We start from the raw sequence: 23,309 nt of genomic DNA, 5'->3' as shown, positions 1-23,309 counted from the left end.
TGCCGGGGTGGGAGGTGGAGCTGGAAGGAGGGAGGGGTGGGAGGAAGAAGTTCGGAAGGGTCTTCTTCTACTTCGCATTACCCTGCCCTGAGCTTTTGGAGTTTTGTGCCACAAATCTCTCCCCTCGTGCACTCAGCCAAAGGGGTTTGGGGCGGTTTTCCCTTTTTCGGGGAAATCAAAGCCATGCACTGATGCTCCGAATTAGAGGCGGGAGTCGGGAGGCTGCAGGGCTTCCCAAGGAGCCGGAGGCAGCCAACACGCAGGGCTGGGCAAGTCGGGCCGGGAGCAGCGGAAAGCTTTGTTTCCCTTCCCAGCTGAATGGCGGCTCGGGCCGGGCCCGTTCCAGGGCTGTTCCTCAGCTGCGGCTTTCCCCTCACGCAGCCCGGGGGGCGCTGGGAGCGCGGGGCGAGGCTGGGCCGTGTGCAGAGCCCGCCCCTCGCTGCGATTGGGCGGTGCTGCCGTCAGTCGTGGTTCTGGCGCGCTGATTGGTCGGAGCGGGGAGCAGCCCGGGCCCGGAGCCGCCGGCAGGGCGGCCGTGGCGCAGCAGAGGCGCCATTGGCGGAGCGTCTGTGCGGGCCCGGGAGCGGCGGCGGCGGCCGGAGCCCGGTGAGGCGGCGGCGGAGCTCGGAGGCGGCCCCAGCGCAGGTGGGAGCCGCGCTCGGTTCTGGCGGGGCTCGGCGCTGGCTGCGGGCGGAGGGGGCGGCAGGGGGCTGGGGCGGGTTCGTTGTGCCGTGTGGGCGCCGTGTTCGCCCTGGCGTGAGGGCGCTGCGGGAGCGGCTGCCCGCGCTCTCCTTGCCGCTGCTGCCTCGGCAGGAGCCGGTGCCGGAGCAGCGCTGGCTCGTCCCGGCTGCTGTGGGTAGGACAGAGGTGGCTGCCCCGTCGGCGGGAGTGTGCGGGAAAGTTCCCGTGGCCAGAGGTTTGTGTCCCCAGAGGAGCCGGAGGAGTCCTGTAAAAGGAACTTTATTCCTGGAGCAAGGGAGAGGCCACGGGGCATTTCCCGTGGGCTCTGTCCAAGTGTTGGAGGACGCAGCCTCCTTTTTATGCCGATTTCCCCGGCCGCATCTCCGTGTCCCTTTCCCCCTTGGCTGAGGTCCTTGGAAGGTACAGACTTCCCGATGCGCCTGCTGCATGTGCCCCTTAATGTGCACCCCGACTTTGTATAACATCCGATATTCATGGCTCTGTTAAGTCTTTGTTTCCTTTGTTCTCTGTTTCACCACTTTTCCTTGGCCATCTCTTTGCCAAGAGCATTTTGAGTCATTTAATTTTCCACAACCTCCTGGTCCTTCTGCTGAGAGAGAATCTGATGCCATCCCAGGGTGAAATGTGGCGTTGCTCATGGGAGTGGATTGGTGGGTGAGAAGGTCAGGAGCTGGAGCTGTGTGCTTGGTTATGATTTGGAGGACAGCTTGTAATCTAATGATGCATTGAAATGATCACTGGGTTCTCTGGCACCTGGTATGAATTTGTTCGGGTTCCCAGGGGCTGCTCCATGGTGTTGTAGGATTTGTTCTGGTGGCCGTTCATCTTTTCCCCATTTTCGGGCACTCCCTCCATCCAGGGATGCATCAATTGACCTCTTTTCTCTGATTAAATCATCACATCCTTGGATTCCCAAGTGATTTCGCTGACCTTGTGGCAGGAAAAGCAGCCCAGTGGTCAAACCCACCCTGTATAACCCAGACAGTGCCAGCAGATGTTGGAGTGGGGAGAGGGATGATTCCCTCCCGCTTTTGTGAGTGAAGTTCTCCCAACATTCTCCCTTTGCTGTTTTCCTTTGCAGCTTCAGGGATTTCTGTGGCAGAGTCAGAGATGCTCAGTGCTGCTCTGCCTTTAGCGATGCAAATTCCGTCTGTGCAGGGAGGCAGAGCTTGGGGTGAGGGGCAGAGGGAATCAGCCCAATTCCTCTGGCAGGCAAGGAGAGCCTGGGACATTGTGCACACTTCCCGCAGCAGAGATAATTTGCATTTCTAAAGCTCCTCTGCTGGCTGCTTGGAAGGAAACTTTTCCTCCAGGGCAGCCATCAGGTGACTCACCTATGGGCCCTCCTCCCCCCGCCCCCCTGCCCCCAAGCTGCTCCTTTCCCTTTTTTTTTTTCATGTTTTTTTTTTTAACTGTTTATGAGTTAAAGGGTCTCCTTTAAAGATCTTCCAGTTTTGCACAATGTAACCTACAGGTGAACATCGAAAAACCCATTCCAAAATTCTGCCATCACTAACAGCCATGCACACACATACACAGAAAAACCCCTAAACTAATAAAGATTTTTCTACTTCTTCCCCTAAGACTAAAAATTGACTCTCACACCCCTGGCCCAATCCCAGCTGACAATGTCAGAGTAGGATTATTAAGAAAAAAAATTCTAGTGATATAATCTTGTCAACAAAACTCCTGGAAGATCAAAAACTCTCCAACGACTTTTTTAGTGTTAGAGGATCAAGGCATTCCTTTATTCTGGCCAGGATGTGCAACAGAAATCATTTCATCCACACAGAGCCCGGGTGTGCAGAGAAAATCATTCCATGGCACACGAGTTTTACTCGAATTTTCCTCAACTTGATGCAGTCTAAACCCATCGAAATCCGTAGGTTTAATGTTCATTGGTTCCAAGTTGGGTAGTTCTTAGTATTTGGTTTCCTGTTCGCCCCGGATGTCTTGGCCTCTGATGTTCATTAGGCCCACACTCCTTGATTTCCTTCGGAGCCTTTTCCAGAGCAGGGGTCTCCAGCTGTGCCGGGGGCAGTGTCTGGGGTAGCTGTTCCTTGATGTTTGCTGATGGGCGTTGATGTTCTGTTGATGGGCGTTATCTTTTGGGTATGTTTTGGGCTGTTCCCAGTCTGTTGAGATGTTAAGCTCATCTCTGTTGAGTGGTGTAACATCCCTTAAAGTCCCCAGGCAGGGTCTGTGCCAGCCGAGCTTCCTGTGGAAGAGATTTCACAAGAGACAGGATTCTGGCCACAGACTGCTTGAAACAGACATCCCTTATCTCCACCCCGCACTAGGTCGGGAATTCGCAGGGTGAGGAATTGCAAACCTCAATTCCAGGGAGATAATTGAATATCTGCCCTGGGTCTGGCTCTTCTTCTTGCCAAAGCCAAGGGCAGCAGCCGTACCCGTGGCATCTCACTGTCCGTGGGTGCTCATCCTCTGACAGCTGCTGAGCTTTCTGCAAAATCATTCATTTCTCCAGTGACCCAAACAAGATCGATAAAAGTAAATCCTGATCCTTCCACATCCTGCAGCCTCCTGGGGGCCGGGGGCCACTGCCGGCCCTGCCCGGGGGGTGTTGTGGTCAGGCAGTGCCCGGCGCTGAGCCCCGGCTGCCCCACAACCCCGGCCCGGCCCCGCAGCTCCCCACAGGCCCCCAGCCCGTGCTGCCCTGTCCTGCTGCTCCCCACCACAGAGAAACACCCTAAAATCCTGAACTTCTTTTTCTTTCCTGTCCTGGAACGCGGGGATACAAAAGATCTGGATCAGCTGGCAAATGTTGAGGATAAGATGGCGCTGAAAAGCATCCCTGTCCTCACTTTTTTCTCTTCCTCCTCTTTTCCATCTTCCTTTTCCTTTCTTACCACATAGATTCCTCCTGCTGCTGTTTGCCTTAACCATATTCCTGCACACTCCCTTCAACCAATCCCTTCCCAGCACACCAACACCATCCGTCCCCTGTTGCTGAGACCCCTTCTCGACTTCCCTTTTTACCCGTGCTGGGTGTCCATGTCCTTAATTAGCTCTGGGAGAATGTGCAAACTGCCTCAGCATTGTCCCCTTTTGATTAGGAAACGATGTCCATGGTTCTGTTCAGGCTTTGTTGTTGTTCTGGAAGTTGAGGAATTGAGCAGGAGCTTGGCTGAGCAGCAGTGTGTGTCAGTCAGTGCCATTTTGTGGAGCTGCTGGTTTGTGCTGTCACTTGCTTGTGTGCAAGTGCGTGTGGCTGTGTCCGAGCAGATTCAGAGCATGTGTTTGTAAGGAGGCGTTGGTGTTGTTGGTTCGCTGGGGGTGCCCGGTTTTCGGGACATCCCCCCTGGAGCAGGGTGTCCCCCCTTGGTGCAGGCGCGGCCCTCAGGCAGCGCTCAGCCAATCAGAAGGCGCGGCGCTGGTGACTCAGCAGTTGCCAGGCAGAGCCGCAGCGCCCGGCGCTCCCCAGCTGGAGCCCACGTGTGGCCCGGCCTTGGCGCCCCCCGCCAGGGGAATTTGGGGAGGTGGGAGGGGGGGAGCGCCAAGGCCGGGCCGGGCCGTGCTGTGCTGGCAGAAGTGGCTGCGGCGGGGGCCGAGTGCGGGCAGGAGCGGCCGAGAGCCCAGCGCTGCCCCAGCCCGAGCTGCCGCAGCTGCATCGCTGCTCGTGCTGTGCGATCCGAGAGCTCTGGGGGGCAGAGCGAGCCAGGGCTGGGTGCTGGGCCTGGGGGGAGCAGGAGAAAGGCTGGAGGAGCAGGGCTGGAGACCAGAATGGTGAAACGATGGAGGTGGGAGCAGCAGGTGGGATTCTGCAGGAGAAGGAGTAGTGTGAGGAAGAGGAGTGTGAGGAAGAGTAGGGATACAGGAGGAGGAGGAGGAGCAGGAAGAGGAGGCACCGCAAGGTTCCAGCACTCGCTGTATCTGCAGCCTCCCCCCAGCCCCAGGAGTGTTCCCCCCCCATCCCACAGGTGATCAGGGAGGGGGATCCACGATTTTCCGGGGGGTGAATCTTGGTGTTTCTGAGGTTTATTGGGCTCCATGTTGGTGCTTTGGTTTTTTTGTGGGGGCTGAATGTTTGTATTTTGGAGGGAGTTTTGTCTGAATCTTGTTGTTTTGGGAGTTTTTGGTCTGTGTCTTAATGTCTGGGGGACTTTTGTGCTGAATCTTGGTGTTTTGGAGATTTTTACAGACACAAGATGCCCAGGGATGGACTTTGGCAGGAGGAACCCCCATCCCAAGGTACTCACCCCTTGTTTCTCCTCTCAAACCAGGATTTGTCATTCCCAAGGCATTGGTGGATGGAGGAGGAGGGAAAGCCCTGGAGATGCCGCACGAGGAGGGGGTGCAAACGCAGCCCAGAGTGATCCAAGGAGGAAAGAGCCCCCCTGTGCCAGGAAGGCGTCTGGAGATCCAGGGGGAGCTCGGAGCTGGGGGAGAAGCCTCAGGGCGGGGAGAAGCCCCACAGGTGCTTGGAATGTGGGAAGAGTTTCAGGTGGAGCTGCACACTGAGGGTACACCAGAGGATCCACACTGGGGAAAAGCCCTATGAGTGTGGGGAGTGTGGGAAGAGCTTCAGCCGGAGCTGCAGCCTGAGAAAACACCAGAGGATCCACACTGGGGAGAGGCCCTATGAGTGTGGGCAGTGTGGGAAGAGCTTCTCCAGCATCTCTTGCCTGATCCAGCACCATGTGGTCATGGGCTTCAGCTGGAGTTCCAGCCTGATCCGGCACCGGAGGATCCACACTGGGGAGAGGCCCTATGAGTGTGGGGAATGTGGGAAGGGCTTCACCAGGAGCTCCGATCTGCTCCAGCACCAGGTGATCCACACCAGGGAATGGCCCTATCAGTGCTTAGAATGTGGGAAGAGCTTCCGCCAGAGCTCCAGCCTGTGGACACACCAGCGCTTCCACACTGGGGAGAGGCCCTACGAGTGTTCTGAGTGTGGGAAGAGGTTTCAGAGGAGCTCCCACCTCCTCGTACATCAGCGCATTCACACAGATGAGAGGCCCTTCCGCTGCCCCAAGTGCGGGAAGGGCTTCAAGCAAAACTCCACCCTCATCACCCACCAGCTCCAAAAAGCCCCCAGAGCGCCATCAGGACCCCCTAACCCCTCTTTTTTTCGTCCACAATCTGTCCAGAACGCCGTTAAACCTTCCAGCACATGCCAAACCCACTCTCATCCCCTCCAGGACTCCACAAACCCCATCCCAGTTGCTCCCTGCCCTGCCAGGATCCCCCAAACCCTCTCCCAGCCCCTTTGCCAAGGTTAAAAAGAAGGGTGGCTCTTGATGGAATGCTCAACACCGAAAAATAGGACAAGAGATCGGCCTAGAAGCACAGATAGCTTTGGGTTGGGGTGTTCTGAGAGAAGTGAGCTGCCCTCGTGAGAGGGGAGTGGATTGAGGGCACTGGGGAGGCACTGGGAGGGCACTGGGAGCGACTGGAAATGGAGCGCGCGGCACTGGGAGGCCGAGTCCAGCACGGGGCACTCGGCGCTGCGGGTCTGCCTGGCAACTGATGAGTCATCAGAGAGACGCGCTCTGATTGGCTGAGGGGCGTCAGCGCCACGCAGGGCTAGGATGGACACGCGCGGGGGCACTGGGAGAGACTGGGAGAGACTGGGATGGGCTGGGAGAGACTGGGATGGACTGGGAGGGACTGGGATGGACTGGGAGGGACTGGGAGGGACTGAGAGGGACTGGGAGGGACTGGGAGGGACTGGGATGGACTGGGAGAGACTGGGATGGACTGGGAGAGACTGGGAGGGACTGGGAGGGACTGGGAGGGACTGGGACACCTCAGGGGAAGCTGGAAGGACAAGAGGCCCCGGGGATGGGCACCAGGGGGGCTGAGGGGCTCCAGGCTCATCCCCAGGGCAGGGCCCGAGGGGACTCGCTCTGCCCGACGTTCTGCACCTCTGCGGGCCGCGAGCAACGGGGCAACGATGTCGCGGTGGTGCCGGCAGAGCCTGTCCGCCAGAGCCCGTTTGTACCCCAGTCTGGCTGGATGGCTGTTCCAGCACTGCGCCTGTTTCTCCCCACACGGGCTGTCCCCCACAAACAGCCCCACATCGCTGGCGAGTGCAGTTGCTGCTCCCGCTGTCAGATGCTCCTCTGCACCAACCTCACCCGCTCGGTGCCCTTAATGAAGTGACACTCGGACTTCATCATCCCCTGGAACACCCCTGTGTGTGTGGGCCACAGCTCAGGGGGTGCCCCCCTGCAGCCCCCAGCACGCCCAGAGCTCCGGGAGCCACCCCGGATCCCCGCTCCACACCCCCTGTGCCCCACGGCCGCCACGGGACCCTCCTGCCCGTGCTCTGACTTCCTCTTTTCCACTCTTCTCCCTATTTCACATCCCCTCACCCACCATTTCCAGCCGCTCCCCAGAGGAGTTTTGGAGTCCCATTCCCCCCTTTTCACCCTTTCCACCCTTTTCCCCCACAATCCCCCAATCCCCAGCCCACTCCCGCTCAGTTTTCGGGTCCCATCCTCCACTTTTCCCCACTTTCCCAGCCCCTCCCACCCGTTTCTCCCCCTCTCTTCAGCCCCCTCCTGCTCTTCCTTTGAGGGTCCCCTCCAGCTCTCACTCATTTTAGGGGTCCCATCACCCCTTTTTCCCCTTCTCCCCCCCTTTCCCATCGTGTCCCATCCCCCCGCTCACCCGAGAGCTCCAGGCCCGCAGCTGGGGGGCTCCCAGCACCACCAGTGCCACCAGTACGGCCCCAGCTGCCACCACTCGCCCCATGGCCAGCACTGGCCACGATTTTGATTGGCTGAGGGGCTTTAGGGACGCTGCAGTCCCGCGGTGGGGTTTTTTTGGAGGGGGAACCTCGAGATGCGGGGCAGGTGGGAGCTCAGTTGTGCCCAGAAATGTGTCCCCAGGGATGCAGGATCTCAGGGGTGCCCATGGCCTGGGGTGACGCTGGCCCGGTGCCAGGCACCCACCAAAGCCACTCTGTCCCTGCCCCCCGCAGCTCCACAGGGGAGAGAAAATGGAACCGAGGTTTCCTGGGTGGGGATAAGGACCGGGAGAGATCCCTCAGTAAACACCAGAACAGGCACAACAGGCTCTACTTAGAGATATTAATTAAATTGATGAAACCGAAAAAATAAGAGCAGGAGAATGAGAAGGAAAAGAAGACCCTCAAAACACCCTCCCCCACCCCTCCCTCCTTCCCAGGGGCTGTGGGGGCATCTCTGCATCCAGCACCTCCATCTTTGGAGCTGCCAGGGACTGGCTCTGCCAGACATGGAGGAAGCTTCCAGATCCTTCTCTCAGAAGCCACCTCTCAACCAACCCTGCTGCCAAAACCAGGCTGTGCAAGCACAATAGAGCCCCAAAACTGGGGACCCAGGTATCCAGGAGCTCAGCTGCACTCCAAAATGGGGAGGGACATGTCCAGGGGCTCAGCTTTGCCCAAAAACAAGGCCCCAGCTGAGGGCGTTCTCTGCTCGGCTGACGCTGCCTGAGGGCTGGGGCTGCAGTAAGGGGGACACCCTCCTCCAGCAGGGATGTCCCGTAAACGGGGGACCCCCACAAGCCCCTCACAACCCCCAGGGCTGGGCTGGCCCTGCCTGGATGCTGGGAGACACCAAAACCGCTCTGTCCCTGCCCTCTGCTACTGCACAGGGACAGCAAATACAAGGAAAGGCCCAGGAGCTGACAGAAGGAGCGGGAGAGATCCCGCCCCAAGCACCGGCACGGGCACAACACACCCAGCCTGGGCACAGGGAGGGAATTTATTACCAACCACATCACAGCAGCACAAGGAGAAGGCAAAGAAATCTCTCCAACACCTTCCCCCCACCCAGCGGGGATCACCCGGAACGGGGTCACCAGGGCTCTGCCCCACGGGGGTCACTGGGGATCATCCAACGCCGATCCTCCCACGGGGGATGGAGCTGGAGCAGCGCACGAAGCTCTTCCCGCACTCGGGGCACTCGCAGGGCTTCCCTTAGCGGTGCCTCCGTTGGTGTTGGGTCAAGGTAGAGCTGTGTGAGAAGCTCTTCCCACACTGGGGATACTCGTAGGGCCTCTCCCCAGTGTGGATGCGCCGGTGGAGGGTGAGGGTGGAGTTTTGATTGAAGCCCGACTGGAGGGTTTTTGCCTCGCCTGGAGCACTTGGGCCTTCCCCGGGCCCCCTCTGGCCTCTTGCAGAACCAGTGGCATTTCCCACCCCACGAGGTTTGTAAACAAGAGTCGGCTGCAGTCGAGAAGGCTCCAGGCGCCTCCTTCCAGGCTGACTCTGCCGATGCTGAGGCTGCTCTGGGCTCTGCCGGGGCTCTGCTGGGGCTCAGCTCTGGGCAAGGCTGGGCCCGCTCTCCCCTTGCATTGCTCCGGGCAGCTGAGTCACAGGGGGACAAGGAAGGGACACATCAAGGGACTTGAGGTTTAACAGAGTTTTTATTCAAAAAACTGCCATAACTACCAGGCTGTCCTAACCACCATAACTAACTAGCAGTGCTAACTACCGTAACTATCCACTTGTCCTAACTACTATAACAAAAAGCTGTCCCCAGGTGCTTCAGGTCCTCCGCTGCTCCTTCAATTGCTTTGCTGCAGCGATCAGAGGGCTCAGGCTGGAGAGAGGCTTGGCTGATGATAAAAATGGGTGCTGCCCAAAGGATGAAAAAGAAAGAAATCAACTGTTACTTTCCCAAGTCAAGTTCCTCACAGCCTCTCTTGCATCAGGACAAAGGGGAATGGTTTGAAACTCAGGAGAGGGAAGCAGGCTCAGATTAGATCTGAGGCAGAAGTTTTTTATCAGAAGAGTGGGGAAACACTGGCAGAGGGTGCCCAGAGATGTGGGAGGTGCCTCCTCCCTGGAAACATCCAGGCTCAGGTCAGGCAGGGCTCTGAGCCGCCTGATCTGCTTGAAGATGTCCCTGCTCCTTGCGGGGCACCTGGTCCAGATGACCAGGAAAGGACCCTGCCAAGCCAAACCAGGCGAGGATTCTGCTGGCTTTGCATGTGAAAAGCAGCGAGACTGGACACTATTGGAGGGGGCCCCATGAGAAAACCCCTCCCTCACGCTGCTGTTTCCCCTGCAGCCGCTTCACATCCACCTGCAGCAGCTCCTGGGCAGACCAGCGCCGCTCCTCGTCCGGCTCCAGGCTGCACTCCAGGAAGTCCCGCAGCAGAGCCGACAGGCGCCTGGGCTCCTGCAGCTGCGGGGTCCCGTTCTGCCGGATCAGACAGCGAGCCTGCGCGGAAAGCAAACACTTCTGAAAAAGCTCTGCCAGCTTCCTTCACACCCACGAGTGCTCACAGCGACCCCGGTTTCTCAGCCCCAGTCTCCAGGGACACTTTCCTCCCTGGCAGAGATGCTGATCAGAGCTCATTTTTCTATGCCAACCAAAAAAGCCAAATGCTGCTGCAGCCACAGCCATTCCAACATCCACATGGTCTTGCCTTGAGAGCCAATGTCATTGGCTGACTTTGTTAGTTGGAACCTCCATCAGAAATAACCCATTTTGCTTCTCCAAATACGGACACCAGCTTTACAGGCCATTTGCAAGAGTCACTGTGGCCTGCCTGTGGTATTTCCAAGGATTCTTACATCAAATGCATCCCTGCAGTGCCACTGACACTCAAGTAAATGCATTCAAGATGTTCCATCCCAGAAACTGCCAGGCAAGGAACCCGAGGTTTGGGTTGCTGAAAGCTCAGCCTTGGTGACATGGAGAAAGTAGCTTGGGCGAGGAAAGAAATATGTTAGACTATGGGGATGTTAAACAATCATCTCCATGTTTTAGACAAGTTTCCCAGTGAGAAGAGTCAGGGGGAGTTCATCTCGCAGAACCTCTTTCAGAAACTCCTTCAGAAAACTTGTTGGGTTTGGGTGTGGGGTTTGGGGTTGGTCTGGGGTTTTCTGCAAGATAAGGTTAGAGCTGATGCTCTGGCTTCATGTTTTCAGGTCATCCTCACAGACAGAAGAGCTGCAACAACTTAAAACCCAAAGCAAATTCTGGAGACTGCAGAATATTTGTCTGTGCTCAGGCTCGAGTCCTCTGGGAATTCCCTTCCCGATGGGCAGAGCCCTCCGTCTGCTCCTCCCAGGGCGGGGTCCCTCTGTGCTCACAGGCCTCTGCAAACTCTGGGAAATTTGCCTCTTACCATGGCCGCCGTGTGCTCGAAGTAAGGAGGTTCTCCTTCCACCATCTCGATGGTCACAATGCCCAAGGACCAGATGTCCACCTTGGGGCCATAAGGAGAACTGGTCACAACCTCTGGGGCCATCCAGTGAGCAGTGCCCACCATGGAGCTGCACTGCTCCTGCTCAGGGCTGAGCTGAGCGCAGAGGCCAAAATCAGCTGAGGACAGAAACAAACACTGTCTAAGGCAGCTGGAATGAGGAAACCAAGCACAAAGATTGCCCACTCTCAGTCTGAGAATGCAGTGCTGAATCCAGTTGGAAAAGTCCTCAGGGCTGTAGCCAAGGCAATATGGAAGTGGACCCTTAAAGGAACCCTCAGCTTTCATGCAGTGGCTTTTAGTGATTCCCTTGAAGCTTCAGATTCCAACTCCTGCCCCTCTGGAAGGGCCACACCCAGAGCAAAGCCACTGCTGACACCCTGCTCCTCTCCTGAGCTCTCTGCATGGGGCAGCCGCTCTCAGCTGGCAGCAGGGGCCGGGCACCGCCACCAGCAGCACTTGTGGGGCTCTGGCCGTCACTGGGAAGCAGCCCCACACCCGCAGCCCGGGAGCGCCGTGCCTGACCAGGAACACCCACCCAGCTTGACAGAGCCGTCCGTTGCCAGAAGGATGTTGGAGCTCTTCAGATCTCTGTGGATCACCCGGTTTGAGTGGAGGAAATCCAGGCCCTGCAGACACTGAGAGAGAGCAAGAAACACGAGGGTGGAAATCCATGGCCAGAATACAGCACACAAGAAAGGACAGTTTAGAATTCTGCCAGCAGCAGCTTTGCTGTGACAGGCCAAGAGTGCAGTGCAGACAAGCTCCGGGCAAATGGTTCAAGGCAAAGCCGAGAACAACAAATCAAATCAAAAAAGACAGAGAGTCCCACAACAGCAGGAAAGAGGACAAGAGCAGAGTGGAAGTTCAGTGACACTGGCAGGCCGTTCACTTCAGAGGCTCTTTCTTCTGCAGCTCATAAAAACAACACAGAAACAAAGCTCTGAGCATGGAGCCACTCCTCTTCTCAGGCCCTGCTTGGAAGGAGCATTGTGTCCAAGCCATGGGAAGCACGAGCAGGATCCCTCACCTCCCGACTGACAGCTGCCATCTCTCCTTCAGCCATGCGTGTCTGTCTGACAACGTCCTGCAAAGTTCCTCCATCCATGTATTCCATCACCAGCCAGAGATCTTCATCAACAAGGAAGCTGGAAGAGGCAAACAATGGCATGGAGATGAACATGCACTGCTCAATTCCCTGATGGAAAAGCCTCGAGTGGAATTTTGTTTCCAGGTCACTTGTAAATGAGGACAGAATCCGATGCAGAGACATTCCTGCCAGGCTGCACAGTCCTTGGGATCTGCACAGTCTAAAGGAGAAGGAGACGCCTGTGGGAAAGGAGAGGCCTTAGATGGCAAGCAAGTGAAAAATGCAGTTTAGCAGCAGCCCAGATCAATGTGGAACCACAACACTTGCCCTCAGCTGGTTCAGCATCTGAACTCAGCAGTTTCACCATTCCCTCCAGAACAAGGCAACACAACTTCCAGAGTTATCCAGGGCAGGGGGCCGTGCAGCACTTAGGACAAAAGTGGTCAAGTGTTTGGAAAACCTTGCAGAAAGTCCCTTCAGAAACAGGCAAGGCCATTGCAAAATGGGCACATGAGGCATTTCTGGAAACAAGAACCTGGTCTTCCTGGCATCTGCAGCAATGGAAAAGAGTTGGGAAGGAGAAGCCAAGGGAAATAATTTCTGCCAGGGTTTATCAGCACTTGTCATAAGACCCAGAAAACTGGGTCAGCTTGAAGGAAAAACCAAACCAAAGCAACAAAAGCACACGGAGGGAGTGAACTGACAGGCTGTTGTTTTGGGAAGCTACGGCCGGGTGAGGCTTTTTCAAAACAGGCTACAGACTATGGATGCCAGGAGAGATTAACGCAGGGCCCGTGCACGGGATAAGAGCTGAAGCACTCACCTGTCCAAAGAGCTGACAATGTTGGGGTTCTTCTTGTCCTTCAGGACGAGGATCTCATTCACAGCTCGTTCCCTGTTCTGCCCTCTGAGACTCATTTTCTTTATGGCCACCTGAAAGGACATTGCAGCCCTTGAACTGCAGGAGTCTGGGGCAGGAGGCCGCAGCAAACACGGAGCGAGTCTTTGTGGAGCGACGGAGCCGGGCTGTGCCAAACTGCCTTGGGATGGGACACCCGGGCTCAGCAAGTGACATTCCCACAGCCCATTTCTCTGCTCGCTGCGGGGCCGCTTACAGGACACAGGGCCAGAGACATTTGGCCTTGGAAGCTCTGCAGAAATGGGCCCTCAGCTCTCAGCCTCAAAGCTCTCACAGCATTCTCTGCACCTGCAGTTTTCTCAAACCGCCTTAGTTTACCACCACTCTCATTATCATTCAAACACATTTTGCAAGCAGGAAGTAATTCTGGTTCTGTGAAAACAGAGCAAAACAGCCGGGAACCCTTTAGCAATCCTGGGGGATTTGGTCATGATTTCAAACACAACTGCTCTGTTTGGGATTGCACAACAGAGCAAACACGCACAAACATTGCTCAGATGATCCCTGTCACGGGCTGTCACTGACACCAGACCCAAACACAGCTGCAGGGTTTAGGAGAGAGCTTTGCTCTGCACATCCATCTTCTCATTCCTCTCCCTCTCTCTGGGAACAGCTGCAGTAGGACTAAAACCCCAAACTGATCCCAAAAAGGATCTCTCCTTAATTAGGTCTTGAGGTACTCTTGGAAGATGAAACGCAGGATGGAAAAACTGCTAAACAGTGTTCCTGTCCGAGGCTGGGATGAAGATAAATTAGGCCTCAGCCTCCACCAGCTGATGCACTGATGTTTTCAGATATGAAGACCAAGCCAGCGTGTCCTGCTCTGACAGACACAGCTGCCCTCCTTGCATTCCTTTGGGCACTTCAGAAGGCTCAAGTCTGTCCCAGCCGTGCTCTGCAGGCTGACACTGCTGTGCCTTCAGTGGAACAGCCTGTGCAGGAAAGCTCTGCTGGCCCCTCAAAGCTGCAGCCACAGCTCCCAGCAGAGGGGAAAGCCCTCGAGAGCTGCCCGACGCGGTGGGCGTGGTGACACTGACCTCTCCTCCAGTGGCCCTGTCGAGTCCTTTATAAACGGTTCCGAAAGCCCTGGAGACAGAACAGCAGAGAAGAAAGAAGCAGCGCTTTAGGCCCTGGGAGTGAAAGCCAGCCCAGACAGGAGATCTCTGCTGCCTGCAGCGTTTACAAAACACCTGGGTGCATCGACCCTTCAAACAGCAGCGCAGCAGCCACCAGCCCTGTGCCACACAAGGTGTGCGAGAGAAAACTGAGGCCCAACACGAAGGAAAAGGGCTGGAGCAAATCCCAAATGTCCACACTGAATTACTTTAGTCCAAAACCTAGGGTGGGAGCAGGTGTCTAAAGAACTGGAAAAGAATGTATTTCATCCTTTTCCATTTCCTGCCTACGAGCTGCAGGATCCACAAGGGCCCTGCCATCAGGCAGCTGATGCATTTTCCCCCCCAGTGCAGCAGCTCTGTGCCTGTTACTGAATGTACGGGGCTTACTACCTGTGCTGAAAAGACCACTTATTAGTTCATCTCTGGTTTCTGTTTCTAAACTGTTATGTTGATAATCCTGACCGGTGGATATTTTTTTGGAAGCGAACTATTTGAAAGGAATCTTCTTGAGAACTGTTTTCTGACAGTCACCAGATGGTGAGCTGCTCTTTCAGGCAATCACATTCCAGGGACAGAAGATCTTCCAGGTCCTGCTCCTTGCTGCAGGCAGGACACTGCCGGCCTCAGGGGCCTCTGACGGTGCCTTCTGACCACAGTTACCAATTCTGATCAGGACTGAGAGACAGCAGGATCGTGGCCCAGTGTCTGAAGCTGTTTGCAGCTTGCCTGGCTTCTCACTTGATCCTGCACCAGCAAATACCTGGCCCCTGCTTGTGCAGAAGTAACTGCCGTGCACTTACCCTTGGCCAACCTGCTCCAGTTCCAGGTATTTCTCGGCAGGCTCCCCCACGCTCACGGTGCTCCCTGAAAGAAACCACATGGAAGACGCTCCCTCCCAGATGGAGACCCCGCCTTGCAGCAGGGCCAAAATGCAGCCCCACTCCCTGGGGCCGGGAGCCCCTTGCTCTCAGCTGGGCAAGGACAATAAATGACTCTGTGACGTTCAGCTGCACAGCAAGCCTGGGTGCAGCTGATGCTGAGACACACACGCAGCACCCTGCTCTGGCACACAGCAGCACAGCAGACATACTCAGCTGCATCAGGCACCACTCCTCTCTGCCCTCTGGCTGCAGGGCTGTGCTGCTGTCAGAATGTTCAGCCCAGGATCCCGCAGCAGAGGGAGGTTCAGTGTCCTCTTCCCAAGCAGAGGGAGGTTCCCCATCCTCTTCCCAAAATGCAGCAGGTTCCTGGTCTTCTTTCCAAGCCACGGGACGTTTCCTGTCCTCTTCCCATGCTGGGAGAATTGCAGCCTCCTCTTCCCAAATCACAGGATGTCCTCTGTCCTCGTCCCACGCTGGGAGATGTCCGTCGTCCTTCTCCCATGGCACTGGAGCCTCGCTGTCCTCGTCCCACACCGGGTGATGTCCACCATCCTCGCCCCACACCACAGGAGCTTCACTGTTGTATTCCCGAACCATGGGATGTTTGCCCTCATCTCCCAGGACAGAGGGAAGTTCACTGTCGTTTCCCAGGATGGAGGGAAGTTCACCATCATCCCCCAGAACAGCAGGAAGTTCACTGCTGTCTTCCTCCTCTTTGGCCTCCTCTTTGGAAGCACAGGGAGCCAGAGGAGGAGCTGATGCTGCTTTTGTGCCCTGTGGACAGATGGTAGCGTGAGGGACAGGAAGTTCTATCTCAGTTATCGCCTTATTTATCCTCAGCTACACATCCAGCTGCACTAAGCAGAAATGGGATTCAGAGCTGTTCAAACTAGGAAGGGGCTAAAGTCGACATTGCCACTTATTGCTGGGCATTCCATATTCCACCGTGGCTAAAGCCAGCAAGCAATCTTCTGCCTGCAAAACCAGACCTGCAGCTCTTCAAAAGCTCTTCAGCAGAGAAGGAGAAAAGTGCCAGGGATCCCTTTGCTGCTGCTGCTGCTGCTGCAAAGACACTGGCAGGAACTTTCCTTCAGCCTCCCAGGCTGGCGCTCGACTGCCACATGCCAAGCTCACAACTCTCTGCACAGTTCTGACCACCAAAGGTTCCTTTCCCACTCACCGAAGGAGGAGCTGCTCGGGATCCACGCGTGAGGTGCCCTGCAACGGGACAGGGAACACGAACCAGATGCTGTTAGGAAAAACCTGCCCGTGGTGGGAACTCCCACGGAGCAAGGACACCCCGAGAGAGCATTTTGCTTCCACAACATCCCTCCAGGAGCCACAGTCCCTTCGCACAGCAAGCAAGAGAACAGCACAGAATCCTGGGCTGTGTCAGCTCTTGGCTGCAGCAGCCAACGCAGGGAGTTCCAGGCTCCGCTGGCACAGACTCTGCGCTTGAGGGAACAGAACCCCCCCGGCTCCATTGCAAATGCTGTGCACGCCCCGCTGGCTGCAGACACCCCCTTTTTCAGCTGCAGCTGCTGGCAGGAGCTCTCCCAAACCAGCGGTGTCTTAATGGCAATTTGGTTACAAAGGCAGCTCAGTTGCAGTGGGAGAACAGAAAGCACACAGCAAGCCCGATGGCACCGACGCTGCAGCCAGGGAAAACCTCGACTTACGTGCCAAGTGGGCTAAAAAATACCCCGAATAAGCCACAGAGTACAGAGTGCAAACTGCAGCAACCGCTTGCTGGATCATTTTGGCCGTGCTGCACACGTGGCAGACTGTACCCCTGCAAGCACAGAAGGACACCCGGCAGGGGCTGGGCTGGCTGCTGAGAATGCCTCGGGCAGGAGGATCCTCCGGCAACCAGCGGGCGCCCAGAGCCGCTCTGGACACTGAGGGCTCCGTGCCCACAGCAACGGGAACACGGCGAGGACGCGGCAGCGTTCCCGTGACATCACAGCAGCAGCTCCCGCAAGAACCGCCCGGAAGGTTCTCCTCTGTCACAAAGGAGCACAAAGGATCCTCCCGGGGCACAGCCTGTTGCTCAAAGCCTCCAAGAGGAACCCAGAAAATGCAGCAGACAAGGAGAGCCCATAGCCAAGCCTGAACAACGAAATCAAAGCCATGCACTGATGCTCCGAATTAGGGGCGGGAGTCGGGAGGCTGCAGGGCTTCCCAAGGAGCCGGAGGCAGCCAACACGCAGGGCTGGGCAAGTCGGGCCGGGAGCAGCGGAGAGCTTTGTTTCCCTTCTCAGCTGAATGGCGGCTCGGGCCGGGCCCGTTCCAGGGCTGTTCCTCAGCTGCGGCTTTCCCCTCACGCAGCCCGGGGGGCGCTGGGAGCGCGGGGCGAGGCTGGGCCGTGTGCAGAGCCCGCCCCTCGCTGCGATTGGGCGGTGCTGCCGTCAGTCGTGGTTCTGGCGCGCTGATTGGTCGGAGCGGGGAGCAGCCCGGGCCCGGAGCCGCCGGCAGGGCGGCCGTGGCGCAGCAGAGGCGCCATTGGCGGAGCGTCTGTGCGGGCCCGGGAGCGGCGGCGGCGGCCGGAGCCCGGTGAGGCGGCGGCGGAGCTCGGAGGCGGCCCCAGCGCAGGTGGGAGCCGCGCTCGGTTCTGGCGGGGCTCGGCGCTGGCTGCGGGCGGAGGGGGCGGCAGGGGGCTGGGGCGGGTTCGTTGTGCCGTGTGGGCGCCGTGTTCGCCCTGGCGTGAGGGCGCTGCGGGAGCGGCTGCCCGCGCTCTCCTTGCCGCTGCTGCCTCGGCAGGAGCCGGTGCCGGAGCAGCGCTGGCTCGTCCCGGCTGCTGTGGGTAGGACAGAGGTGGCTGCCCCGTCGGCGGGAGTGTGCGGGAAAGTTCCCGTGGCCAGAGGTTTGTGTGCCCAGAGGAGCCGGAGGAGTCCTGTAAAAGGAACTTTATTCCTGGAGCAAGGGAGAGGCCACGGGGCATTTCCCGTGGGGTCTGTCCAAGTGTTGGAGGACGCAGCCTCCTTTTTATGCCGATTTCCCCGGCCGCATCTCCGTGTCCCTTTCCGCAGTGGCTGAGGTCCTTGGAAGGTACAGACTTCCCGATGCGCCTGCTGCATGTGCCCCTTAATGTGCACCCCCACTTTGTATAACATCCGATATTCATGGCTCTGTTAAGTCTTTGTTTCCTTTGTTCTCTGTTTCACCACTTTTCCTTGGCCATCTCTTTGCCAAGAGCACTTTGAGTCCTTTAATTTTCCACAACCTCCTGGTCCTTCTGCTGAAAGAGGATCTGATGCCATCCCAGGGTGAAATGTGGCGTTGCTCATGGGAGTGGATTGGTGGGTGAGAAGGTCAGGAGCTGGAGCTGTGGGCTTGGTTATGATTTGGAGGACAGCTTGTAATCTAATGATGCATTGAAATGATCACTGGGTTCTCTGGCACCTGGTATGAATTTGTTCGGGTTCCCAGGGGCTGCTCCATGGTGTTGTAGGATTTGTTCTGGTGGCCGTTCATCTTTTCCCCATTTTTAGGTGCTCCCAAAAATACCAGGGATGCATCAATTGACCGCTTTTCTCTGATTAAATCATCACATCCTTGGATTCCCAAGTGATTTCGCTGAACTTGTGGCAGCAAAAGCAGCCCAGTGGTCAAACGCACCCTGTATAACCCAGACAGTGCCAGCAGATGTTGGAGTGGGAAGAGGGATGATTCCCCCCCGCTTTTGTGAGTGAAGTTCTCCCAACATTCTCCGTTTGCTGTTTTCCTTTGCAGCTTCAGGGATTTCTGTTGCAGAGTCCGAGATGCTCAGTGTGGGCTCTGCCTTTAGCGATGCAAATTCCGTCTGTGCAGGGAGGCAGAGCTTGGGGTGAGGGGCAGAGGGAATCAGCCCAATTCCTCTGGCAGGCAAGGAGAGCCTGGGACATTGTGCACACTTCCCCCAGCAGAGATAATTTGCATTTCTAAAGCTCCTCTGCTGGCTGCCTGGAAGGAAGCTTCTCCTCCAGGGCAACCATCAGGTGACTCACAAGTGCCCTCCCCAGAGCTGCTTTCTTTTTCTTTTTCTTTTTCTTTTTTTTTCTTTTTCTTTTTCTTTTTCTTTTTCTTTTTCTTTTTCTTTTTCATTTCCTTTTCTTTTTCTTTTTCTTTTTCTTTTTCTTTTTCTTTTTCTTTTTCTTTTTCTTTTTCTTTTTCTTTTTCTTTTTCTTTTTCTTTTTCTTATGTTTTTTTAGCTCTTTATGAGTTAAAGGGTCATCTTTAAACCTCTTCCAGTTTTGCAAAATGCTGCCTACAGGTGAACATTGAAAAACCCATTCTAAAATTCTCCCATCACTAACAGCCACGCACACACATACACAGAAAAACGCCTAAACCAATAAAGATTTTTCTACTTCTTCCCCTAAGACTAAAATTTGACTCTCACACCCCTGGCCCAAACCCAGCTGACAATGTCAGAGTAGGATTATTAAGAAAAAAAATTCTAGTGATATAATCCTGTCAACAAAACTCCTGGAAGAACAAAAACTCTCCAACGACCTTTTTAGTGTTAGAGGATCAAGGCATTACTTTATTCTGGCCAGGATGTGCAACAGAAATCATTTCATCCACACAGAGCCCGGGTGTGCAGAGAAAATCATTCCATGGCACACGAGTTTTACTCGATTTTTCCTCAACTTTATACAGTCTAAACCCATCGAAATCCGTAGGTTTAATGTTCATTGGTTCCAAGTTGGGTAGTTCTTAGTATTTGGTTTCCTGTTGGCCCCGGATTGCTTGGCCTCTGATGTTCATTAGGTCCACACTCCTTGATTTCCTTCTCAGCCTTTTCCAGAGCAGGGGTCTCCAGCTGTGCCGGGGGCAGTGTCTGGGGTAGCTGTTCCTTGATGTTTGCTGATGGGCGTTGATGTTCTGTTGATGGGCGTTATCTTTTGGGTATCTTTTGGGCTATTCCCAGTCTGTTGAGATGTTAAGCTCATCTCTGTTGAGTGGTGTAACTTCCCTTAAAGTCCCCAGGCAGGGTCTGTGCCAGCCGAGCTTCCTGTGGAAGAGATTTCACAAGAGACAGGATTCTGGCCACAGACTGCTTGAAACAGACATCCCTGATCTCCACCCCCCACTAGGTCGGGAATTAGCAGGGGGAGGAATTGCAAACCTCAATTCCAGGGAGATAATTGAATATCTGCCCTGGGTCTGGCTCTTCTTCTTGCCAAAGCCAATGGCAGCAGCCGTACCCGTGGCATCTCACTGTCCGTGGGTGCTCATCCTCTGACAGCTGCTGAGCTTTCTGCAAAATCATTCGTTTCTCCAGTGACCCAAACAAGATCAATGAAAGTAAATCCTGATCCTTCCACATCCCGCAGCCTCCTGGGGGCCGGGGGCCACTGCCGGCCCTGCCCGGGGGGTGTTGGGGTCAGGCAGTGCCCGGCGCTGAGCCCCGGCTGCCCCACAGCCCCGGCCCGGCCCCACAGCTCCCCACAGGCCCCCAGCCCGTGCTGCCCTGTCCTGCTGCTCCCCGCCACAGAGAAACACCCTAAAATCCTGAACTTCTTTTTCTTTCCTGTCCTGGAACGCGGGGATACAAAAGATCTGGATCAGCTGGCAAATGTTGAGGATAAGATGGCGCTGAAAAGCATCCCAGTCCTCACTTTTTTCACTTCCTCCTCTTTTCCATCTTCCTTTTCCTTTCTTACCACATAGATTCCTCCTGCTGCTGTTTGCCTTAACCATATTCCTGCACACTCCCTTCAACCAATCCCTTCCCAGCACACCAACACCATCCGTCCCCTGTTGCTGAGACCCCTTCTCCACTTCCCATTTTACCCTGCTGGGTGTCCATGTCCTTAATTAGCTCTGGGAGAATGTGCAAACTGCCTTTTGATTAGGAAACGATGTCCATGGTTCTGTTCAGGCTTTGTTGTTGTTCTGGAAGTTGAGGAATTGAGCAGGAGCTTGGCTGAGCAGCAGTGTGTGTCAGTCAGTGCCATTTTGTGGAGCTGCTGGTTTGTGCTGTCACTTGCTTGTGTGCAAGTGCGTGTGGCTGTGTCCGAGCAGATTCAGAGCATGTGTTTGTAAGGAGGCGTTGGTGTTGTTGGTTCGCTGGGGGTGCCCGGTTTTCGGGACATCCCCCCTGGAGCAGGGTGTCCCCCCTTGGTGCAGGCGCGGCCCTCAGGCAGCGCTCAGCCAATCAGAAGGCGCGGCGCTGGTGACTCAGCAGTTGCCAGGCAGAGCCGCAGCGCCCGGCGCTCCCCAGCTGGAGCCCACGTGTGGCCCGGCCTTGGCGCCCCCCGCCAGGGGAATTTGGGGAGGTGGGAGGGGGGGAGCGCCAAGGCCGGGCCGGGCCGTGCTGTGCTGGCAGAAGTGGCTGCGGCGGGGGCCGAGTGCGGGCAGGAGCGGCCGAGAGCCCAGCGCTGCCCCAGCCCGAGCTGCCGCAGCTGCATCGCTGCTCGTGCTGTGGGATCCGAGAGCTCTGGGGGGCAGAGCGAGCCAGGGGTGGGTGCTGGGCCCGGGGGGAGGAGGAGAAAGGCTGGAGGAGCAGGGCTGGAGACCAGAATGGTGAAACGATGGCCGTGGGAGCAGCAGGTGGGATTCTGCAGGAGAAGGAGTAGTGTGAGGAAGAGGAGTGTGACGAAGAGTAGGGATACAGGAGGAGGAGGAGGAGGAGCAGGAAGAGGAGGCACCGCAAGGTTCCAGCACTCGCTGTATCTGCAGCCTCCCCCCAGCCCCAGGAGCATTGCCCCCCCCATCCAGCAGGTGATCAGGGAGGGGGATCCACGATTTTCCCGTGGGTGAATCTTGGTGTTTCTGAGGTTTCTTGGCCTCCATGTTGGTGCTTTGGTTTTTTTTTTGTGGGGGCTGAATGTTTATATTTTGGAGGGGGCTTTGTCTGAATCTTGATGTTTTGGTAGTTTTTGGTCTGTGTCTTGATTTTTGGGGGCATTTTGGTCTGAATCTTGGTGTTTTGGAGGTTTTTACAGATACAAGATGCCCGGTGATGTGCTTGGGGAGGAGGAACTCCCAGCCCATGGTGTTCACGCCTTGTTTTTCCTTTCCAATCCAGGATTTGTCATTCCCAAGGTGTGGCTGGATGGAGGAGGAGGAAAAGCCCCGGAGATGCCACATGAGGAGGAGGGGCTGCAAACGCAGCCCAGAGAGATCCAAGGAGGAAAGAGCCCTCCTTTGCCAGGAAGGTGGCCTGAAATCCAGGGGGAGCTCGGAGGTGGGGGAGAAGCCTCAGGGTTGGGAGAAGACCCACAAGTGCCTGGAATGTGGGAAGGGCTTCAACCAGAGCTCCAGCCTGAAAAAACACCAGAGGATCCACACTGGGGAGAGGCCCTACAAGTGTGGGAAATGTGGGAAGAGCTTCACCAACAGCTCCCACCTGATCCGGAACCAGGTGATCCACACAGGGGAACGGCCCTATGAATGCTTAGAATGTGGGAAGAGCTTCCCCCAGAGCTCCAGCCTGTGGACACACCAGCGCATCCACACTGGGGAGAGGCCCTACGAGTGTTCTGAGTGTGGGAAGAGGTTTCCAACCAGCTCCGATCTCCTCAGACATCAGCGCATTCACACGGATGAGAGGCCCTTCCGCTGCCCCGACTGTGGGAAGGGCTTCAAACGCAACTCCACCCTCATCACCCACCGGCGCATCCACACTGGGGAGAGGCCCTATGAGTGTCCCCAGTGTGGGAAGAGCTTCTCCAGCAGCTCTCATTTCACCCGACACCAACGGAGGCACCGCTAAGGGAAGCCCTGCGAGTGCCCCGAGTGTGGGAAGAGCTTCGTGCGCTGCTCCAGCTCCATCCCCCGTGGGAGGATCGGCGTTGGATGATCCCCAGTGACCCCCGTGGGGCAGAGCCCTGGTGACCCCCGTTCCGGGTGATCCGTGCTGGGTGGGGGGAAGGGGTTGGAGAGATTTCTTTGCCTTCTCCTTGTGCTGCTGGGATTTGATTGGGAATAAATTCCCTCCCTGTGCCCAGGCTGGCTCTGTTGCATCTGGAAGCTTTCTCCATGTCTGGCAGAGCCAATCACTGGCAGCTCCAAAGATGGAGGTGCTGGATGCAGAGATGCCCCCATAGCCCCTGGGAAGGAGGGAGGAGGGGGAGGGTGTTTTTAAGGGTCTTCTTTTCCTTCTCATTCTCCTGATGTTATTTTTTCAGTGTCATCAATTTAAATAATATCTCTAATTAGAGCCTTTTGTGCCCGTGCTGGGTTTTACTGAGGGATCTCTTCCGGTCCTTATCCCCACCCGGGAACCCTCGGTTCCATTTTCTCTCCCCTGTGTGGCTGCGGGGGGCAGGGACAGAGTGGCTTTGGTGGGTGCCTGGCACCGGGCCAGCGTCACCCCAGGCCATGGGCACCCCTGAGATCCCGCGTCCCTGGGGACACATTTCTGGGCACAACTGAGCTCCCACCTGCCCCGCACCTCGAGGTTCCCCCTCCAAAAAACCCCACCTGCAGCGTCCCTAAAG

General features: G+C 56.4%; 1 pseudogene; it reads left to right on the top strand.

The window, feature by feature from the left end:
* LOC138102439 (zinc finger protein 850-like) overlaps positions 1–23,029 on the top strand; it is a 141,615-nt pseudogene extending 118,586 nt beyond the window's left edge.
* Positions 23,030–23,309: the final 280 nt, after the last annotated feature.

The sequence above is a fragment of the Aphelocoma coerulescens genome, unplaced genomic scaffold (genome assembly GCF_041296385.1).
Source record: "Aphelocoma coerulescens isolate FSJ_1873_10779 unplaced genomic scaffold, UR_Acoe_1.0 HiC_scaffold_75, whole genome shotgun sequence".
Classification (NCBI taxonomy): Eukaryota; Metazoa; Chordata; class Aves; order Passeriformes; family Corvidae; genus Aphelocoma; species Aphelocoma coerulescens.
The sequence above is the reverse complement of the archived record's forward strand: the minus strand, read 5'-3'. Positions and strand labels throughout refer to the sequence as shown.